Source organism: Sarcophilus harrisii, chromosome 4 (assembly GCF_902635505.1).
Source record: "Sarcophilus harrisii chromosome 4, mSarHar1.11, whole genome shotgun sequence".
NCBI lineage: Eukaryota > Metazoa > Chordata > Mammalia > Dasyuromorphia > Dasyuridae > Sarcophilus > Sarcophilus harrisii.
Window position 1 is genome coordinate 295,559,541 of NC_045429.1, and position 12,285 is coordinate 295,571,825.

General features: G+C 36.0%; 1 protein-coding gene across 3 annotated transcripts in view; it reads left to right on the plus strand.

Moving 5' to 3' along the window:
• The first annotated feature begins 653 nt into the window (after window positions 1-653).
• LOC100922483 (zinc finger protein 24) overlaps window positions 654-12,285 on the plus strand; it is a 39,856-nt gene continuing 28,224 nt past the window's right edge. The window contains exon 1 of one of the 3 annotated variants that reach the window (XM_031968462.1): window positions 654-830. The gene's annotated coding sequence lies outside the window, so the exon portion shown is untranslated. Of the gene's footprint in view, window positions 1,211-12,285 lie in introns of all 3 variants that reach the window. The other 2 variants (XM_012550127.3, XM_031968461.1) reach the window with 2 other exon arrangements.

The window sequence follows — 12,285 nt, forward strand, 5'->3', positions numbered from 1 at the left end:
TTGAATTATGTATTGTAGAGATGCACTGCAGAGTTGAGAGAGTAAGAGGAACTGGGTACCCCCACAAACGAGCTTCTCTTCTAAACTTCCCAAATTTTCTTCATGGATTCTCTATTTCTCCCTCTTCCCCAAGCCTTCATGTTTATCTCCACAGATACCTTTGCCATTTTACTCCCTCAGCCCTTATATATTTTTGCCAGTTCCCATCAATATTACTTTCACAAACTCCCACATCCATTAAAAAAAAAAAAAATCAGTTTGCATCACCTCTACCGTAATTGACCCTCCCGGTCTCCTCACGTTCACTCTCTTCCCCTTTCCCACTCTCAATCCCCTGTATCCACTCCTCTGTCCAGGCAAGCTGTTGGCCCATACTTATTCAAAACTCGAAGCGCACTTTCACAGGTCTCCCTAAGCTTTTTCTTGGAAGTTTTCCCAGAGCCTACCCCCAACACAAAACGCTCTCTCCCTTTGCAGCTTTTCCTACAACATTTTTGATCGACCTTTTTACACTCCCTTTCCTTGCACTTATTCGCACACATATATCAATTCCAATTTGAACTATAATCTCCTTTAAGTGCAGTGTTTGTGCTCATCTTTTTTTTTTTTTTTTTTTCATTTTTGCATCCCCAGCTGCAGTTTTTCACAGTGGAAGAACTAAAATATTTACATTGAATTCCCCGCCCTCATCTCTACGACAACCATCGGAACCCACCCTAGTCCAAATTGACCTGGAAACGGAAGTAAATAGTCACTGCTACTTCTGGGAGAACGTTTTCTAGAGGTCTTTCTACGTAGAAAAGCCGAGCTGCCTTCTTCATAGGCCAAAGGTAAGAGGGAAGAGTGGGTGTGGATGGTCTGTGGTGGGGCCGAGCCAAGGAAACATGGTTCTTATTTTCGTTAGGTAGAAGGAAAGATTCCTCTTAGCATAATGTCAAAGAATCTCAAAGAAGGCTGAAGAAGGAAGCGAGAAAAGACTAAATCTGTGCCTCTCTATGGCAGTCCAGACACACCTCCCCTCTCTTTTTTCTCTTTAGAAACTATCGGTCTCGTTGAGAACCTGGGCTTGTCGCTGAGGATTCTGGGTGTTGTTCGGGGGAGGGATCGGGATGTAAGTGGGGATCTGCGCGGGGATTTCTGGGACTTGTAGTCCCGGTAGGACGAGTGCATCCTAGGGCTGCCGCTTGAAAGAGTCTTCTTGGCATCAGAGGTGAGTACTGGCCTAGGGACCCCCAAATCATTGGGACTCCCTCACGTGTTATATCCCAGTAGCACTGAAGAGATTAATCCATCTTTTGTTGCATCATTAAGGTTAGAAATCTCTGTTAGTATAAGAAACGTTACTTTGACATCCCAGCTCCTGCCTCCTTTTCACCTTCAGTTTCTTTGGCTCTGTATTATTTACATATTTACAGGGGAGACAAGATTAGGAAGAATCCTAGAATCCAAATTTTAGGGCTCAAATGGATTAAAAGATCATCTAGCCCTGGATACTCATTAACATCTCAGAGGAAAGAAAAGCAAGGAAAAGGGGAAGCATTTCCTGAGAAGAAAAAGGAAAAAACCCTTTAGAACAGGAGCACACCCTCTCTAAAAGCCTTGGAACCTGATAGGTTTAGATCTCATAATTAGGAATGGGGAATATGGTTTCTAAAGCTTCTGCTGGCAAGGGTTCATTCTAGGCTCTTGAGAGTTTGTTCCCATTCCTTATTGGAGCTTGAGGAAGTTTTAGAAATTCATAATAACGAAGGATCATGTCAGCCAATTAGTCAATCAATAAGAATTCATTAATCTATTAATATGTATTTTACTAAGCTCTGTGGATAAAGACACAAAAAATGAAACCGTTCCTGCTCTCAGGTTCTTACACCCTAATGGAGATGGTATCATACAGAATACATACAAATTAATACAAGATAATTTTGTGAGGGAGTGCACTAGCAATTGCGCTTTATGTAAAAAGCTGAATTGAATCTTGAAAGAGGTCAGGGATTCCAGGAGACCAAGAATGCTTTGCAGCCATGGGAGATAGCCAATTTAAAAGAACTGGGGTCTGGAAATGGAATGAAGTGTGATCATCAATAAATTATATCATGGCATATGTGAAAAGGAATAAAATCTAAGAAACTTGGGAAGGTAGGGAAAGTTCTGGTTGTGAAGTGCTTTAACTGCCAAAAAAAAAAATAAAAAGATTTTATAGAGGCAATTTACATTGGAGTAAATTGAAAGAATTGTCAGGTAACATTTGATTTGCACAGTAATTTTGGCAACTGTATGGAGGGTGACTTAGAATAGGAAAATACTTGAGTCAAGGAGACTCAAGTAAATGGTAGGCTATTCAAAAATCATAATGAGAAATGAGGACCTGAATTAGGGAGATGACTGTGTGATTAGAGTGTATTGATGAAAAAAGAAAATAGAGCATCTGATGACCAGTTTCATATAGGGGGTGAGGAAGAGAAAGGATTCAAGAATATTACCAAAGTGGGAAACATGGTTGTTTGGAAGGATAGTAATGCTCTTGACACTAATAGGGAAATTGGAAGAGGAGGAGGGACAGGAGTTAATAGGTTCTATATTAAACAAGTTGAGTTTTAGATGATTTATGAGACATCCAGGTAGAAATGTCCAATAGGCAGCTAGTGATGTGTAATTGGAGCTTAAGTTTGAATATATGAATATGAGAATCATCTGCATAGTCATTAAACCCATGAACACTAATGAGATTAACAAAATCATTTCCCACCCAGTTATTTCCTGGACTCCCATCATCTCTCCAGAAACTCATCATTCTGTAATATAAAGTCAATTTAGAAGCTCATACCTCCTCAGATAATTTCCCACGCCAGTTGCATGACTTAGAATCTTACGTTCTAATATAGTATTACATAAAATATATACAGAAGGTGTACAAAATTATTACAAGATAATTTTGTGAGGGAGTATACTTGTAATTGGGCTTTATGTAAAAGGTTGAGAGAAATCTTGAAGAGGAGCAGAGATTCCAAGAGGCATAGGTGTAGAGTATATTACCTTCATGGAAGACAGTCAATTTAATGGCTCTCTAGAAATAGAGTGAAGTTATGTTTCCTTTTTTTTTTTTTTTAAACTAACTGTTGTGTGTCCAAGAAAGTATAAAGAAAAGAGAGCCTAGCCCTTGGAGTATACCCATAGTCAATGGGCATGACAGAGATGATAAATTAGCAAAAGAGGCTGAAGAGAGATCAGAAAAGTAAAAGGAGAATTAAGAAATGCCATGAGAATAGAGAGTATTTATGAGATATTAGTTGGTGGTATCAAATATTACAGGGATCAAGGAGGGTGAAAATTTAAGAAAAGACCATTAGATTTGACAATTAGAAGACTGTTCATTCTAACTTTGGAGAATTTGAAAGCCTGATTACAAAGGATTAAGAATAAAGGAAGAAGTGGAGACACTAGATGGATAGATGGTCCTGAATAGACCGAAATATACTTTAAATCCTTTTCATGGGATTTCTCAGATTTTATGGTTTAAAATTCAAAGTAGAAAAGTCAACTCTACAGCATACAAAAAGTAACATTTAAGTACAGCAATAATTAAAACACTGGTCATTAAAACACTGGTCTTTTGAATTCAAACATTACTGCCCATTGCACTATGAAATTATTTTCTAATGATAACAATATTAATATGCATATTAATATTATATGAAACATAATGATCTTTACAATATTATCCTCAATGCCTTATAACCAAACCTCAGCCAACACTTACCCTTCTACTTAGGTTTTTGAACCCATACCTTCCCATCTCCTCCATGAACTTATTCCTTCAATCTTCCCTTTTCCCTCCCTAATTTTCAACCTCTTCTTGTTATCCATTCTTTGACTTTAGGATGGAGAATCTTGTTCATTCATCGTTTGTCAAAGAAGACTGATGATATCATGGGTGAGGTCTTGGCTTGCACATGAGTTGGATTTAAATGAGGCAGAGTTGCACAAAGATGTTTCCCTCACTTTCTCTTCTTGAATCATTGAAGTCCAGTGTCAGGACAAAAGTCAATATGACTGGAAATGGCCCAAGATGCAGTGGATAGCTGTGGTGTCTTTGATGTCTGACTGAGCTTTAAATGCTAAAAGGCTCCAATATGCCTGTTTCTCCATTCTTCAGGGCCATTGGAACAAATTGTTCTTATCCTCACATTCTGCTGGGGGGAGTTTTCATATGCTTGAGGTAGAGATTCCCCCTAACAGACTAACAAGTTTGAGGCCTATTGGTTACCCTCAATCTTGGTTAGCCTGTCTGCTAGACAGTTTTCTGGGGTATGACTGCTGCACATGTTATAACTTCTTGGAGCCACAGCTGATGGTTCAGTGCACCAAAAGTGGATGAACAGTTCTGAAAGTTTGATGAGAACCCTTTCCTTACCCACTGCTATGGCCTACAAATATGCACTGGTTTCCTAGTTTTTCTTCATTTCAAAGTTAAACTCATAAAAAAAGCTCCAGGTTTTCATATCGTACTCATTGTGAGAGAAGTGTCAGGTGACATCTGATCTGCACAGTAATTTTAGCAACTGTATGGAGGGTGACTTAGAATAAGAAATTTAATTTTTGTTCCTACAACTCCTCTTAATCTTTTCTACAAGGTCATTAATGATTTTTTTTATTAATTCAGTGACCTTTTCTACAAGTCATCAAACACTTAAATACACCATGTATCCTCTGTGCCAGGCATTTCTCATTCTTTTTGGCCTCTGCAACTTTTGACACTGTTGACCCTCTTCCCTACTCTTTTTTTTTTTTATTTAATTTATTATAACTTTTTATTTACAAAACATATACACGGGTAGTTTTTCAACATTTACCCTTTGCAAAACCTTCTGTTCCAAAATTTCCCCTCCTTCCCCCAACTTCCTCCCCTAGATCTCCCCACTCTTTTTATGGCTTTTTTCTTTCTGAGTTTTTGTGATACTACTCTCTTCTGTTTTTTTCCTCTTTGGTCAAACTTTCTCAGTCTGCAGGAGCACCCTCCATGTCCTGATCCTTATGTGAGTCTTGATTTGTCTGAGGTTCTCTTTCTATTGCTTGATATTCTTATGAATCCATTCTGCCACCTAATTTCCCCATTTCTGGGAAAGCACCATTGGTTTTCTAGCTACCCAGATTTACTACCTTTGAGTCATCTTCAATTCTTCTTTCTCATTCACCAGCCCTCCTCTGTATCAAATTAGTTGTCAGGTCTTATCTGTCTACTTCAATACCTTTCCCATTTATACTTTTCTCTACACTGACATCCCAATTACCCTACTTCAGACATTTATCATCTCTTCTTTAAATCATTGCAATAGTCTCCTAATTTGTTTTCATCCAACCTTTCCCCCTTTCCATACATTTTCCACAGAGTCAATAAATTGATATTCCTAAAGTACAGATCCAATGATGTTACTCATCTATAAGAAGCTTCAGTAAATCCCTATTTGCCTGATAAAGCGCAATTTCTAATGACATTTAAATCTATCCATAGGCAGGCTAGAGCTTAACTCCACCTAATGCTTTCTGTGCTCCAGTCAGTCTGGTCTACTTAATGCCAATCCATACATGAGATTCTATTTTTCACCTCCATGCTTATGCAAAGACTGTCCTGCATGCTGCACCGCCTACCTGCCCCAAAATTCCTTTTGTTTTTTGTTTGTTTTTATTTTGAGTTTCAAATTCTCAGCCTCCCTTCCTCCCCTTCTCTTCTTTGAGAGGACAAGCAATTTTATTTAGATTATACATGTGCAGTCACACAAAACGTTTCATTATTAGCCAAGTTACAAAAGAAAAGCAGTCCCCAAATCCCTGGTAACAATAAAGTTTAAAAAGTAGACTTCAATATGCATTCAGCTTCTATCATTTTGTATAGCATTTTTCATCCTAAATCCTTTGGAATTGTCTTGGATCATTGTATTACTGAAACTAGCTAAGCCATATAATATTGCTGTTACTGTGTCTTCTCCTGGTTCTGCTAATTTCACTTTGCTCACATATTTGGATTCAAAATCCAGAGAGAGAACCATGAGCTGAATATGGATCGAAACAGTATTTTCACCTTTTATTATTTGCTTGCTTGTTTTTTTTTTTCTTGTGGTTTTTTTTTCCCTTTTGGTCTGATTTTTCTTGCACAATATGACAAATATGGAAATATGTTTGTACATGTTTAACCTATATTAGATTGCTTGCTGTCATGGGAAAGGGAGAGGTAAGGAAGGGAGGGACAATTTGGAACACAAAGTCTTAATAAAATGAATAAATACATTTATAATTTGAAAAAATAAAATGCACTTGAGATTTTAAAAAGGAACTTAAGCTATATAATTCCTCCATCTCTCTTTAGGTTATATTTCTCTCCATCTCTTTTAGGGTTCTCTCCCCAAGTTATGATTTCCTCCCCTTTTCTGCTGTTATCACAGTATTATGTTCTTTCAGTTACTTTAATATAGTTTTTCAAGTGGTCTTGTTCCCACAGGCTCTCTTCTTTTTATCCTTGATGTTTCTTTTTATGTGTTTCCTTTTAGGGTTTTGTTCTCTCCTGCTTTTATCTGTTATATATTTCCATCTATTCTTTTTTCCTCTTAGTTAGATTTTCCTTCTCTTCCCCTTTAGCTAATTCTGTTCATTAGGGTTTGTTTGCTTTTTTAGTTTAATTTTTTTGTGTTCCTTTTGCAAAAGAATTTTTCACTCTTCATTATCCATGTTCTCTTTCTGTTTGGGGACTTTTTTTCTGCCAAGGGTCATTTGGGTATTTATAACATCACTCACAGGCCATACAAAATTATCAATTTATAGAACTCAAGCAGTGGGAGGTTGTTGTACCTATACTTAGCTTTCAGCTAAGTTGCCTTAGCAAATGATTTTGTAGGCCTGATTTGACCATTCCCTATCCCAGCTAAAGACTCTAATTCTTTTATTTATGACCCCTATTATCATATGGTCTTTCAGTTTTCTCTGTATTCTTCAATTTTCTAAGGGTTTCTTTCTAAGCTCTGCCCTCTTGGTACTTCCATTCTTTTATGGGGCTTACTCTTTTTCCATTGTGCTTCTCTCAAAACAATGGTAATTAATGCTGGTTATCAGAGAACATTCTGCCCCATGGGATGGTACCTTCCTACCTATCCTGATCTATACCTTATTTTTGTTTTTTTCCTATATTTATGTGGGAATCTCATTCTTGGGTCCATTTGGGCCACTCCTATAGGTGCCGGTTGTTCTCTGAAGTTCCAACTCCCTACTTTCTAAACAAATAAACTTTTCAGGCATCCAAACCCTTAGACCTTATCCAGTGTAAAGTCTTCATTTCCCTTCACCTATATAAGTCAGAATATTCCTTGTTCTCCAGTGCCACTTCCAGACTCACCCTCTCCTATCTCTTGCAAATGTGTATCATTGTTTTTTATGTTTGCAACATCTTTCCTATAGGCCTTTTCTCTCTCTGATGATATTGCCGTCATCCTAGTGCATTCCCTCTTAAACTCATGCTTGAGCTATTGCAATAGCTTTTATTTCACCCTGCCCCACCAATGTCACGTTGATCCTTCTAAAACACAATTCTGACCGTTGTCACTTCCATAATCAATAAACTCCTTTGCCTTCCTATTATAATGCTGGAGAAACTGAGCAAGATAGAGATTTGAGAATAATTTATTTAATGGAGAGATTTACTGGTACCAAATGGATCCATGGTTGGTCCCAGGGCTCAATGAGATTATAGTCTCAAAGAATCCTGCAGTCAATGTCAGATACAAGATTCTTTTATAGGGTAACAAGACATAATGGGGGAGGTACCTGGATGGGGATGACCTAATGGGGGGAGGCACCTAGGATGACATAATGGGAGGTACTGGAGAGGCTCCTGATAATCTAATGATGCCTAAAATGAATAAAGACCTTTATCTCATCAAACATTATGAGGGAATGATTATAGTCTAAGATCTAAGATATAAGACCTTTATCCTAACTTTAAGAGGGAATGGTTATAACCTGAGGCAAAGTAACTGAATAGAACTATTACAGAAACTGGGTCAGGACATTAAAAGACAACTGTGGCACAACACTATAACTTTCAAAATCAAATATAAAAGTGTCTATATGACTTTTAAAGTCTTTCATAACCTAATCCTTCCAATCTTTTCACAATCCATTCTCAACCCAATACATGACTATCACCTAACCCTGGAATTCTTTCCTTCTTTTTCCTAATTTTCCTCAGGACTCAGCTGAAAACATAATTTCTGCAGATTATTTTTCCTGTCCCTTAAATTGTTAGTAACTTCCCTCTGAGATTACCTTCCCTTTATTTTATATATATATTGTATGTACATAATTGTATACATGTTGTCTTTTGCATTATAATGTGAGCTCTACCATTCCCCATTTGGTAAATAGTCAGAAGATATGTATAAACAATTTTCCAAGGAAAAAATCCAAACTATCAGTAGCCACATGAAAAAAATGTACTAAACCACTGGGAATTACAAATGTAAATTAAAATAACTCTGAAGTTACACCTCATATGCATAAGACTGCAAAGATAAAAAAGGAAAATAACAAGATGCTAAAGGAGCATTGGGAACACAGGTACATTAATATATTAATGGAATTGTGAACTTGCCCAGTCTTACTAGAAAACAGTTTGTAACCAAAAGCAATTAAACTATGCAAATCCTTTTATTCAGTAATATCCCAAAGAGATCAGAAAAAAGAGAAGAGGAACCCAAATGTACAAAAAAATATTCATAGCAGTTTTTTTTGTTTATTTGTTTTTTTGTGCTGGTAAAGAATTTGAAACTGAGAAGATGTTTTTTATTCAGGTAATGGCCGAACAAGTTCTGATAAATAAATGTGTTTGAAGTAATAAAATAGGCACCAGCAGTGGTAAATAGAAATAGATTTGGGCGAGCAATAGATTATAAAAGAATATTAGATAAAAATAGTATAATAGAGTTTTGGTTCACGACATGGAATAACCATGACAAGCTATCTATCACAGGTTATAAAGATTTGCTATTTAGTTAACATGAATAGCTTCATGGTCTCGAGCAGATACAAAAGAGAAGACAGTCACACTCAATGAGCAATTCTTTTAAAGATACTAACTAAACTTTCTCAGAGATTGGAAAACCAAATGGGCTGATTTTTAAGAGTTTTGCCTCATGCCACTGAGAAAATAGAGACTGAGTGAGAAGAGTCTTGACCTCTCATTATTTTAAACAGGGCAATCTGGGAATTGTTTTAACAATTCCTGGGAATAAGCTTGTTGAGGATTCACATCATCATGTAATATTATTATGCTATGATTAAAGAGATGATTTCAGAAAAACTTGGGAAGATATATATGAACTGATGCAAAGTGAAATGAGTAGGTCTAATAATAATCTATACAATAAAAACAATTTATGCAGTAACCATGCTATAAAGACAACTTTGAAAGACTTTGAACCGTGATCAATACAGTGACCAATCACAATTTCAGAAGACTCATAATATAGCATGATATTTGTTTTAACATAGTGGGAAGGTAGACTCTGATTAGAAGGAATAGGAGTGGACATATCAATGTAAGTTTGTAGATCACTTTTTTCTTGTTTTCTCATTGAAGGGGTTTGAAAGTGAGAGGTGGGGATAAGATAGGAGGAAGACAATTTGCACCTGAAAATAAAATAAACTTTAATTTTTATAAAAGGAATGTAAACTTCTTTAAAGGAGAAATCATGTTATTTTTCATTTAGTACAATGCCTGGAACATAGTAAGTACTTAATAAACATTTGTTGATTTATCTCAAAAATTTGATGCAAAGATTTTCTTCCATTCAACCATTTTTCTTATCCTATGTGAATTAATTTTGTTTATACAGAAATTTTTCAGTTTCATATAATCACATATTTTATGTGTTGTAATAGCTCTTGCTAGGTTAAGAATATGTTTTCTACTAGTAGCTTTCTTTCTAATTTTAATTAATAGTCTTTAATAGTGAACCTATCCATTCTGAATTTGTTATAGAAAGTAGTGTAAGACAGGGGTATTGAGGAGGCCCTGGATAGCCAAGTGGTTGTTAGCAGATAAATCCTGAATCTGGAACAATCTAGAAGCCTAACTACACCCTGAAGCAAGTTAGGGAGGGGGAACACTGAGAGGATCATTTAGTTCTTATGTGGATCTTTTGTTTTTAAATAGAATTTTTATTCTACTGGACTTTTGATTACAGTCCCAACCCAAGTGGAAGTCTCTGATAAACCTATCTTAAATGCATCAAATAAAAAAACCAGGTTATTTTTTCCCTATAAAAGATCTACTTATAATGTAGGTCCTAGTTAACTCCTTTTGGGGATTAGTCCATTTGCTAAGTGTCACAGTAGCTAACTTCACTATGTATTTAGTTTATCATTCAATGGTTATAGTGAACTAACTCCTTTATAGAGTTTGTCAGCTAACTTCTTTTGGAATTTAGCTCGAACTTAGCAGCATAATAAAATCTTTATCCCTTGATTTGGGAGTTTATGCCGACAAATTCTTTTGAGACATCTCACAACATTGACCCATAACCCCAACATACTTTGGGAGTCCAGTACTCCCAGATCTCAACAGTGTCAAACACTAGAATTAGATTAAAATTTAATTGGCAAGTATATAAAAATATAATTCAAGAGAGATGTTAATTTGTATTTTCTAAACAATGTTACCCTCAGCAAGGATCCTATTTGAGTTTGATCTCCTGGTATAAAATATTGGTCTAAATCTTATTTCTGTCAGACTGTTTTCCTAACTGCTTATCAATAGTTTTTTCCTATGTAATTTATATATTTTTAGTTTATTTCACACTGGATTATTGAGTTATAGTGCTTAAAACATTTTTTTTAAGGATTGCAGATTGCATATTTTTGTAGGTAGGAGGAGGGAGAGAGGAAACAGTGTAAGACTGTAAATTAAAGCATGTGAAAGAGAGAGAGAGAGAGAGAGAGAGAGAGAGAGAGAGAGAGAGAGAGAAAGAGAGAGAGAGAGAGATATGAAAACTAGAGATAATCTGGAGAATATGGGAAGGAATAAGGTCATGGTAGAGGGCTTGGCCTTGGAGGAAGGTAACCTCTTCCTCAGTAACTACAGTGAAGGACAGTGTTTGATATGAAGAGAAAAAGGAATTTGATAACTTCAATTTTTTGATGAAAGACAAGTCAAAAATCCTCAGCTAAGAGGATAATCAGGAGGAAGTATTTTATAGACAAAGAAGAGGTGGTTTGGAATTGCTGAGTCGAGTGCTTTAAAAAATTGAGCAGGAAAGGGTAGAATTGTGGATTTCTATACAAAAGTGAAGAGCCAATTGAAATTAAATAACAGATTTTAATATACCCAGTCAACATTGTTTCATGACCTCCTTTAGTTCCATTAGGTAGCATTTGAATAGATGAAGAAGAATATAGAATTAAGTTTTGGCAAGGCATAAAGCTGCCATTGAACAAGGGGAAAATGGATTCAAAAGTAGAAGATAGAATTTGTTTACCAAGGGATCAAAATTGGGAAAGGAAAAAAGGGTAACCAGAATGTGATTACCCCCCTTCCTAAGAAAGAAGTGATGAAGGATGGAGAGATTAGAGGTCATGGTAAGGAAAACCAATAGAGTTAGAGATAGTAAGGTAAGGGAAAGACAAAACAGTAAAAAGTTATGGGCTGAGAAAAAGAATCCCAGAGTTTTTAAGATAGTAAGGTAAGGGAAAGACAAAACAGTAAAAAGTTATGGGCAGAGAAAAAGAATCCCAGAGTTTTTAAACATGGAAGTAAAACATTTGAGAGTGATAGCAAGTTCAAGGGTATGACCACAACTAAGATGAAATAGTAGTTATGGGATTTGTGTAGTTTGAGAAACTGGGATATTAGGATATTTGAGACAACATCAGCACATACATTGAAGTTCCCTAGTATGATGATAAGAGTTGAGAAACAAAGACTACATAAACCAAGTACTAAACTCATTGAGATCTTTGAGGCAGCTGAGAGAATATCCTGGTAGCTATTAGATATTAGCCATCATGATTTTGATTGGGATAGAATGAACTCAAAAGAAAGAGCTTCTTGATTTATTATAACAGAAATATATTGGTATAGAGGTATTATCTGGAAGTGGCCTTGAAAAAAAAGGAGTATTTTTTTCTGAGAGCATCTTGCTTATCATTTTCCATTGAACAATAATATTCCATCACAAATACATACCACAGTTGAAGGTCATGAACTTGAGTAACTGAGAAAGATGGTAGTGTAGTAAAAGGAAA